This window comes from Battus philenor, unplaced genomic scaffold (genome assembly GCF_028537555.1).
Source record: "Battus philenor isolate CCGP_79_NKW_IND1 unplaced genomic scaffold, ilBatPhil1.0.hap1 SCAF_23, whole genome shotgun sequence".
NCBI lineage: Eukaryota > Metazoa > Arthropoda > Insecta > Lepidoptera > Papilionidae > Battus > Battus philenor.
Window position 1 is genome coordinate 2,385,782 of NW_027181686.1, and position 11,890 is coordinate 2,397,671.

An 11,890-nucleotide genomic window follows, 5' to 3' on the forward strand; every position below is an offset into this window, starting at 1 on the left:
AATAGGATTCATTTTATGTTTTTTTTTTTTCAATTTTAGATTTAGCATTATGAAAAGAAAAGTGTACGATATATTGTGGAATTTTATTATATATGCCTATGAATAATGTTATTATTTTTTAATAGCAACAATTTTTTAAATAAATTCTCTGGGCAATACCAACAAATACAACAATTGCATATCAACGGTAGGTTGGTAGATTTTGGCTTGACGTTGATTTATGGGACGCTATGCATAAAATAATGTTTTGGGAGAAACATTTTATGATGAGACTGGATCGTTTCGATGTGTCTTTCTGTGGTGGAGAAAAATTGAACATTAGCGGTGGTAAAGCTCATATGTGAAGTAGAAAAAGTTATTTATAGATATTACATATTTGTTGACGCCATATGGGTACATAAGGAGTAGAGTGAAAATTAGAGGTTTATAGACAATGCTATTCATGAGGACGCGTCAACTTTCGTATTGTGTTGTATACAGAATGGCCATTGGGACCTCAAGGTTACAAGGTACAGACCACAGACGGTTGCGTTTTTTTTTTATCTTATTCGTTCCCCCTTTTTGATATAGGACAGGGATATTTTTTTCTCTTTCTCTTTTAAACACTCTTACCTCGTCTTATTTTCGGGACAAGGATATACACTCTCCTACTTTCACTTTCCCTCATCCTTCACAATTTCTATCATTCAGCATACATTCAACATACAGCATTCACTCATATTATATTTACGCATCGCCTCCCATCCCTCGCCACAGTTCTTGTTACACGGTTTCGTTTTGCCTAATTACGTCACCCACCGCCCTGCAACAAAATCGCAAGAAAGCGTGGCGGCTTTCCTCCTCTTCCATAAGGAAAGCGTTGAGACAGAGATGTTACAATTTCGGTTAAGAAGTTCCTCAGACATTGTTTCTATTATTATGTCGTTTTTCCTCCTTCACAATATCTTTCAAGCTCTTTTTTTTACCCACCACAAAATATTTCACTTCATAAACATAGTTATTCAGGCATCGCCTTTAATCCTTCTTCTCCATTCCCAAAGCATCACAAATTATTTATCACCTTATTTCTGGACGTAAGCCTCTCTCATAGATTTCCAGTAGGATCGCCTCGAATAGGCCTGAATCCAGAGTGTTTCAATGACGTTGCTATGTGACCTGTTTTCTGCCATCAGAACTTGCCTATACGCCCGGTGATGTCTTTTATCCTTCTACGGAACTCATTCCTAATTCGATCTACAATAATTCTGAGCAGTAGTAAGATCAGACATATATAGCAAACACTAGTTAGAGAATATACATATGTATATATGTATTTTTTTTACACAAATGGCATATAATGGTAAGCATATATATTTGGGGCCTTAATGTTCTGGAGGCAACAATCCAGCTATCCATAACGCAGGATGTCTACCCACAAGGTGTCTACCTTGTTAAGGTTGTTGGAAGAAATTGGTGCAGGTTATTTCTAACCGGTTCTATTGGAAATCTATGAAGGTCTATGTTCATCAGTGGACGGTGATGTGAGTTAAAAACCTGTTTACGTTTCTTTCTGGTATAATTGGAGGGAATTTTTTTTCTTATAGATGAGGGTATAAAAAAATCTTCAATAGAATATTAAGTTGCTTTCATATGATTAAAATAACCCTACATAGTTTATGTTTACCTATGTTTGTTTAATTTTCAATGAAGTTATAATTTGTTAATGGTTTAGTTAAGCAATTAAAATGATTATCATCATGTTAGGCCTCCCCCCCCCCCACCTAAAGACATCTAACACACTTTGTTTTTGGTTTAATCAACTAGTTAAATTGATCACCAGATTATGTAGACATTCTTCATCATCTTCCTAGATTGCTGGTGTAATGCTGCCCGCGTCCAGCTACTTCTCAGCTACCTTGAGGACATAGGTCCTTAGCCCACCTAGAGGGGGGAGTACCTACGCCGAGTTTATATCCTTTTGGTTACCACCTGAGAATCTTTTGGCCGTAGATTGCATATCATGTGTCCCGCCCACTGCAGACGTGCAATTGTTCTTGCTACATTTTGACTTTAATTTAATTGATGATGATATACGTTTGGTAGTTTTGTATGATAAGACCGTATGTTTGGCGTGGCGTATCTTCATGAATGGCGCGATGATGGTACTGTATGTAGGATTTGGTACGTTGGTAACTTGGTAGCTTCGTTTCGTTTAGTTTTACAAGACATTAACAGGATACGTTAAGGCGTAGCGTAAGTGCATTTCGTTTCGTGCGTTTTTGCGTGCGACTCCATTATTTTAATGACTAACGTCTAGATAAATTCTAACAGCTGTAGGAATTTACCCTCGCCTACTCTAGGTAGTGTTAGCGTGTGAAGCTTTTGGGCGTTCTATAAATTATTGTGCCTACACAATAGTATATGTAAATTTGTAAGGAAGTGCGATCATTATATTGTATTTGGAGTGAAATAAAATTTTATACTGTGTAGTTTTTAATAGAAATGAGATATTATTTAAGATATATCAATAATATTGATAACACCAACACATATACACTAGTGACCTTTGTCTATTGTACATAATGACGTAATATCTAAGCGACTGTGTCCTAACATTTATTTTTGTACAGATTGAGATGCTAGTTAGTTTTAGAATTTGCTTTGTAAATAAGCACTAAGTCTGTGTGAAATGCAAACGGTGTAGATTAAGTAAAGTGTTCATAATCTAAGATTATCAGATTATATGTAGCGAATAAAAGGTGTTGCCTTTACATTTGGAGCCTGTTAACTTTCATTTGTTCCTATAATTTTCACATTATTCTTTCATTTGTTATATGAAGATCTTGAATCTCGTTGATTATATATATGATCCTTAAATGTACAATATTATAAAATTTTATTTTGTACAATCAACATATACTATACAAACGGTCAAAATTTACATTTTTATTAATAACTAACAAATATGTTTAAGACATATCCACAATGCATTTTTAATGAAAACTCTAAAAAAAGACACCACTATCTCTTTTATACGTTGTCTGCTAATTTAAATTGAAACACTTGGTATATATATGTATATGTAATAGATACTTAGTTTTTTTATTTTTTCTTCACTGCCTGTTTATTCTTTCTTCAAATGGGAGTTCAATTTTATCATTTATTGTCAAAGTACCTCCCATATTTATGTATATCAGTAAACAAAACGAATAATTATTTAAAAGAGATATATTGGACAGATAAATCTGAAGATAGGTAATTAAATAATCCATAGATCACATACTGTGATGACTTGAGAAGTATGCCTGAAGAGCACAGACAGTAGAATCAAATTGAGTTTAAGCAAAAGATGTCATCATAATGGAATACCAGATCGTTTTTGATGGGGGATTATTCATATATATATATATATATCTATGTATACATTACCTTTCAATGATTATGTAAATCTAATTTTTCTTTTTAATATTTTTTTTTAATTTTATCAGCAAATGTTATTCGTTAAAATATCCTTAGGCTGCTATCACACTGACACATGAAGGTTTTATTTAAAATATATTATATAAAAACAAATGTCCATGAAAGTAAATAAATATATTTTAGATTACGTTCGTTGTATATTTCACTTTACGATTATTCCTATATAATTGTGACATATTTTCTATACGTTTGTTACAAATGTATGAAACTTGTATGACGTATGTATGATTTATTTTAAACTACGAATCACAATATCATAGTATATGAGATGTGTACATATTAGTTTATGTAGACGTAAGACTTATATAAGATATATATATGACATATAGCGACGATGTATTTTGTAAGATATGTTTAGATGTGTTTGTTTTACCATAACGAGTTTTTGCTGCGAGATATGTTGTATATTCATCGAGTAATGTAACCCCTATATGGGTGCCTAATATGTTCGATAATATGTTTTGTGATTGCATATATTTTTAGAATAAGAGAAATGCAATTTATGGACAATTGTTTTTTTTTATTGCCATCTAATGAGGCGTAATATTTACTCAGTTTGATTTATTCTTATATTTTTTAACATTGGCAATTTATACCGTGGTATTTATTTAAGATGATTAAGTGATAGATTTTAATTTTATTTTAATCAAATTATGCGAAATTAAATTATTTGTGGCGTTCTCTATAACCCGAACCTTGCGGGTAATTTTTATATTTCAGAAATGTCTCGATAATAATGATGAATAATAATTTATCAATTAACGGTTCAGTTTGATTTTTAAATGTTATAGTTAAAGTTTTATAAGCATTTTTTAAGTGAGAGTCAAATAAAATAACTCCCATTTTGATATGGCAATAATTTACAAGCGCTTTTTTCGGTGTTGTATTGAATCTGTGGTAATTTTTGTTCATGCAAAATGTTATAGGTGGGGTATATTATAACATTATGTATAGGTCATTCGCGTTAAGAAAATTGTGACTAATATTTGTCTCTAAAGACACATCTATACTAGCTGAATGGTTTACTTGAAATGCGCAATGTGAAAAAATCTGTCCAACTTACTATAAAATTATTGGTTTTCTTAACGCGAATGATCTATAATCCGCGTTAAGAATGCAGTAACGAATTATTATTGTCCGTTGACCAGCTATTGTGTTTGGAAATATGGCTTCAACAAATCACTGTAAAATTTATTCTTTTTGTCACCACAGGTGTAAGTTATGAGAACAATGCCAGAAGAATCCAATTTAATAGAACGAAGAATCATATTAAACTCCCCTATAAAGATATCCTTCATTTTAAAGCAAGGGGGTTCCAAATGCGGTCTTATCTGAGAAAACTTATAACAAATTCAAGCTGGTATTATTTGTCGTCATTTTTACAATATGCTTGATGTAGAGCGATTCATTTTCAAGCTTTATTATTACATCAAAATCCTTTTTTGATTTTTACTTTAATCAATTTCTTAAATTGATTGTCGAATAATATAGAGACATTCTTCATCATCATCTGCCTCAATGACTGGTCTTGCGTTGCTCGCATGCAGCTACTTCTCATGATCTTGACTATATCTTCTGTTCATCCAGTGGAGTTCGAGGTTGCCACTTGAAACTTTCGGCATCAGCGGCTGGCGCATGAACGAAGTGTCTAGCCCATTTCAGACGAGCTCGGTGACCATAGACTATAAGGCCCATCGTGACACACTGTAAAGACGATTTGATTGATATTGCATTTTTAACGCGGACAACCTATATAAGTGTCTTCGTTGTATAAGAGACGCACACGCACAGAGAAGCAATATTACCTGTAATAAATGTTCGCCGTCTGTCCAAGGCGAGCTTAAGTGCCCTGTTTATAATATTTGTATGTGTTTTGTAAAGATGATTTGAATAAACGCGACTGAATTCTAAATTTGCGATATTAAAGTGATAATAAAGTGTTTAAGAGCGTGGCGGAAGGCGCACCTTATTTATTTGATAGCGATTTTTGTAATATACTTTTCGTTTCAGACGTAGAATGCCATATTGTGATTAGATTATTAGTTCACGAAGTATTTTTCAAATAAAACGTCTATGTATACATGAGTGCTGTTGTTTTATTGTTTGTCTAGATTAAGTTTCCGATCCAAAACGCTAGGGTTCCTTAACTAGACGGCTTTTCTAAAATTAATAATGTAAACAGCTAAGGTTATAGAGGCAGGTATCAAGCTATAGTGCTACCGAAACCGCTGTACCGCGTAGAAACCTACCTTAAAAGAGGTCCGGTGGGTAGACGCTAGGCGTCATCTGTTTCGTGCCGCCATGAACATAGAAATCTGCAAATGGCACTTGGGCTAGCAAACTGTAATCTGGGAATGAATATGAGGAAAGGTGATGCGCGGGAGATGATTTGAATGAGAAGAAAGAAAGAGACTGAAGGATAAAAGGGGTAAGTAATATATAAGAATAAAATTGAAAAATACTTTACTCGAGTTGTAATGTCCCTGTCCCATACATAGCAAAGCAGCAGAGGCAATAAAAAAATGCGTTTTTGGATGCTTTTAAAGTGGTGGGATCTCGTGTATGGTAATTGTCCATTTGATAATTGATAACGCATTGTCGCCGGTGTGACGAATGTCATTACGCATCATAATAAAGTACGCCCACGTATTTTCTATATAGTCAATTAAATATTTCCTGAAACGAGTTTCCCCAAATGTTTTTCCCGCAAAGTCATTGGGCTATGAAATTATTTTATATCGGGTTTTTTGAGTTCATTTGTACTTTAATATTTCGTTTATATATATAAATATATATATGTGTGTGTGTATATTTTTAAATACGTATTTTATGAAATAATTAATGTTAATGAAATGATTTTATTTATGGATTTATGGCGGCATTAATTGAAGCTATTATCGCGAAATTAAAAACGTGTGAAGTTGGCATTTGGTTGGAACAACCTAACAAATTGTTAAAAAGTTCTTACGTATTTTATACGAAAATTCGCAATATATTTTAATACTTTATTTACATATAACTAACTATAAGTGCCACTTTCTTTGATAACTTTCAGTGATCATATTTTGACACTAAGAATATCTTAAAGTAAGTCTACTTGTTTTTTTTTAATGTGTACCAAATCCCGCCAGATACAAATAGTACAGGCAAAGAGATTGTATTAAGTTTATCAATGCTATTTTTAAAAAGACTTTTTCCCTAACACACTCAGCGGTCCAATAGAACTGACAAATATTAACTAGATAATTTGCACATATTTATAAATTTACATGTTTTTAATAAGTCAACCATAACAAATATATTTAGGTAATACACTTCTAAATTAAATATGTTACAAAATAACTACATATTTTTTCATTATTTATAGTTTTATTTATCTAATAAAAATAGTAGCCAAAAGTGCAGATCTACTGCCAAAACCTTGGACGTATATTTGTAACTATAAAAAATTAAAAAGGCGGGAAAATATTAAAAACATGATTATAAAGGAAAACCCAATGTCAGATCGGGACAATTTTATTACTCACGAGAACCCTCAAGAACTTGACAACTTATTTTATCGTGATAACAGATTATACAAGGAGTACAATATGACAACGTAATTAAAACGTTTGATTCATAAATATTAAAACGCTGTGCGGTAATATGGAGTGGGTAAAATGCTTGAGTTATTACTAATTTGTTTCATACTTTATTTTGCTATAGATTTCTCACTAATAAATTTATTTAAAACTCTCTTCGTCTCGATATTTCTGTACGCGTGTAAAATCTGGGCGCTTAAATTTCGTACAAGGCAAAGGATGGAAGATCTCACCCAGTCGCACTAACTCATGTGTCCTCAAAGAGATCAAAATAAGTTCCCGACTATCCAGTCTTCGTAGAAACTTCAAGTAGTTTGGCCACATTTCACGGAGAAGCTCGGATAATCTAGATAAACCAATAGTTGTCATCACCTACTCGCTGGACAGCCATGGTTCTATAAAACTTTGATGCCTAGAGAAAACTGGTAGCGTAATTTGAATCGGCCATTACCCTCTGTCATGAAACGACTAAGAATATGTTTTTTTATCCGTAGTTACTATGTTCTCGAGTGGCGACAAGGAGTCGGTGGACGTGGCGTCGGAATGCCGCCCACGTGGTGGACTGACGACTTAGTTCGAGTCGCTGAAAGTAGCTGGATGCAGGCAGCGCCAGACCGGTCACCGTGGTGATGTTTGGATAGGCAGTTTTGCAGTGGGCGTCTATCGGCTAATATATTAATGAATGTACCAACCTATACAATATAACCTAATATAAAAAAAAACCTAATTTGCATAAAAACTTATCCATAAAACAGAAAGTATTTACCCTGCTCTGTCCAAAACTGTCGCAGATTAGTCTAAGTATATTATACACCTATCCCCCGATTTACACGGTACTTGTTTTACACGTTTTTGCTTTTACACGGTTTTCCAAATAAGTTTTTTTTTTGTTTTAATAACCGATTTAATTACCATCTCTCATAATGTAAATATTTTTGCTTCAAACATCGAATCGGCACGAATAACTTCGAGTGATGAAAGTGAATACGAACCTTCGATTCCGAAAAAAGAATGAGAGCAATTTTTGACAGTGATAAAGGATCATAAAACACCTTTGGTTTTATTTTTTGTTCTTCTGTTTAATGTATTGTAATTAAATAAATAAAAAAAAAACATTGTTTCCGTAATATATTAAATATTTTAACTTGTCAATGCATTTTATTTTTATTTCTGTGTACACCTAAAAATATTGAAAAAAATCACAACTGTTAAATAGCAAAATTATGCATTTTCTGCAAGTTTTTCGATTTACACGGTTTTGACTTGAAAATTTTTAATTTTCGATTTACACGTTTTTTTCAGCAACGTATCTACCGTGTAAATCGGGGGATAGTACACCTATCCCCCGATTCAGGTCATAAATACTGTTATAATTAAAAAAAAATAGTTTTGAATTTGGAATCTGTCATTTTTATATTGTTCATTGTGTTTTGTTATTTTCGCGCCAAATATTGTAAACTATATTGTGATATTAAAATGGAGTGCGGTGATAAAGAGAACTGAAACTCTGTGATTTCATTACATAAAGAAGGTATGGTGCCAAATATAATTTTTAAAATACTCCATACGCTTTGTATTTGTCTAATATTTATGTACCGGGCTGTTGATAAGTACAATGAAACATCCTGTGTTTGTGATAAAAAAAGATCTAACCATCCACGTAATGTTCGTACGAAAAAGGCGATCGCAGCAGTAAGGGGAAGAATTCGAAGAAATCCTGTTCGATAGCAAAAAAAATATTTCGGGAGATAAAGATAGCACGTACCTTGTACTATGTCGGCCATTTTAAAAGATGACTCAGGACTTGTAGCCTATAAGAGACGCACTGGTCATTTTTTAACTAAGAATTTATAAAAGAATTCGGTGGTAAAATCAAAACAACTCTACGGTACGCAATGGAGGTTACAGAAAAATTTTGTTTACGGAAGAAAAAATGTTTTCAATTGAACAATATTTTAACAGACAAAATGACTGTATTTTTGCAAAAAGCTCCAAGGGAAGCTTTCCAATTAGTCATCATAGTACATCTGACATCAGTGATCGTTTGGTTATGAAGGGTCGACCTAGCCATATTTCTGTAAATATTTCAAAACTTCAGTGTGTTCAAGTGTATGAAGATACCATTCATGGGAAAGTAGTTAAGCTCCTCAATAACAACATGACCAATAACCAAGAATGGTCCTTTCAGCTAAACCTGGGTAATAAAGCTCGATCCACCTAATCTCGGTTAGAAACGAACTTTCCGAACTTCATCAGAACTGAAGACTGGAATCATCTGGTCATCTTAATCCACTGGATTATGATTTATGGTCAGTTTTGAACAGAAGGAAGGTTTGCTTTTAACACCATAATAATTTAGAATTATTATAACAATCCATACGATAGCCTTATCGAAGAATTTTCCCATAAAAGTAAGTGCTATTGTTAATAACTCACCTCAATGTTTAAAGTATTGTATCGCAGGACTGTATAAAGGTTGTCTGGTAGAGATCGCCTCGAGCCATAAGACCGCCTCTTGTACCATATGAACTGTATCTTTTTTTTCTATTTATTGTCTATGATCTACAAAAAAGTGTCGATAAATAAATATTAGATATCGCAGCCAATGGAGACCTGATAGTTTTTTTAAGTTTTATATTAATGTATTAAACTAGTAGCAATGAATTTTACGTAAAATTATAAAATGTTGTTTTTCTTTGCAGCATTATTTATGACAAGACTAAATATATAATACATAAACATCGAACATTGTACCGGCAACAAAACTTTAAACACGCTTCGATTGCGAATGTGCGTTGTTCTTTTGTTCATGACCAAAAACCCTCAAGAATAACAAATCTAGTGCCGCCCTTTCTCCGCTCCCTGACAAACGGTAACGGAAAAATTTAAATTTGAAATTCGAATTCTGCCATTGGACATCCTGTAAAAATAAGATACACACAGATTATAATTGTAAAGCATAATAAATAATCAATACATAGTAATAAATAAATATCAGTTCAATAAACCGCTTAACACTTTTAAAGTATAAATGAATGAAAATTGATGTTATAGCAAATATTGTAGTTTCTATGAAATAAATAAATATAGAAGGTCCCTTCCGAGTAACGGAAGGAGATTTCAGGTGATGGTAAAAAAACTCCGGTTTCGTCACTAACGAGATTTATAGACTGTGGGAGATAAAAAATATTATATGCAATTAGAATAATATTTTTTATACTACATGTAAAGTGCGAAATATTTGTACTATAGGCCCATTGCATTAGAAATTACGCTGAGGTTTTGCCTCCGACGGGGCCATGGGTTCATCGACCCGACCTCATAGAAGTACGGTTAACCGCACAATGCACGCGGTGCTCTTTGCCGCGGAAAGGGGAGCGTTGTCGAGTTTCACCGTTCCATTTGTTCTGACGACTGTACATTGGCTTCTCTTGCAAATTGATTTAGTGACGCTTTAGCTCTCGTGTATCGGCAGGCAATTGTCTTGTTCGGATCGAAGGACTATTTCCACACTTGTATGTCCTCTTGACGTACGTTATCAATGTAACCAGACAATATTATGTTTTACACGCGACGATCCTTATACACGATGATTGGTTATATGTCTAAAACTTTTTAAAGGGTGAATATAGAACTCAATAACCAACAATTCATTTACGGCACGATATACCTATTCAAAAGTCAATGTCAATAAACGTTTAGAAAGAAAATAGTTTTTAAAATTAGAATTACTCCATATTAAAATTAATTATTTATGGCCAGTCACATTCCTACAGATAAAATGAATTTATCTTACAAATTCCACTTTACATTTATATAATACGAGAAGTATTCCGAATAGCAAAATTTAGTTTTGAACCTAAAACGCCTACGCCTGCCTACAAAACTAGTATTGATCACGTCTCTCGACATACTTATTGGAGAATCCGTGCCAAAAACAATCCGCGAAATAGAATTTTTTTACTTGTACTAAGCAATTCTCTTATAACGTAAAAAATTAGTTTATTTATAAAGAAACATTATGTATTTATTACTTTATTACACATCTTTTAAATAAAACATAATTTCAATAACAATGCGTAAATACAATGGCGGTTTTATCGACTTCCGTGATTTCTCGCATCTGGATGGATTGAAAAAGATTTGTATTATACAGAGGTGTTGTCTGGTACGAAAAAAAAATTATTATATGATGTATAAAGAACAGAGACGCAGCTAACGTAAAATTATGATTATGTATAATTAATAAATATATGTAATTAAATACACATATGTGTATTTAACACATACACAATGCAAAAACCTTTAATTTATAAACATAGTAGTACATATGTTATAATATAATACATAAAAAATACATTCATTCATAAAGATAATTTTGAATTAACTGTCTCCTTACCATTAAATAAATAAAGAACGAAAAAATTAAAGAACGTGGTATCACGGATGGTTACAATTTTAAAAAAATTATAATAAATTTTCTACAATATTTGTTGACAAATTATGTAAATATCTATGCCTATTTTTGAGTTATTACGTCTTTTTTATTTGCAAGCACCAAAAATAAAATCAGTGCCTTTATATTATGTGATTTTACACATAATTAATCAAGATGTAATAAATGTTTGTACAATATGAAATTAAAAAGATCCATCATTGTCGAAATCACGTGTGCTGTGTGTATAACTTTGGTATGGTAAAAAAAAAACATTTATAAAATGTTAACAAAATTTCATTGCAAAAATCATCAAAATTCATTGCAATTGTTTTTAGTTACAATAGTCTGGAGTTGTGCTACGAAGTCTTTTACTAAAAAGTTGTTAATAAACTAATTATATTAGCCCAAATCG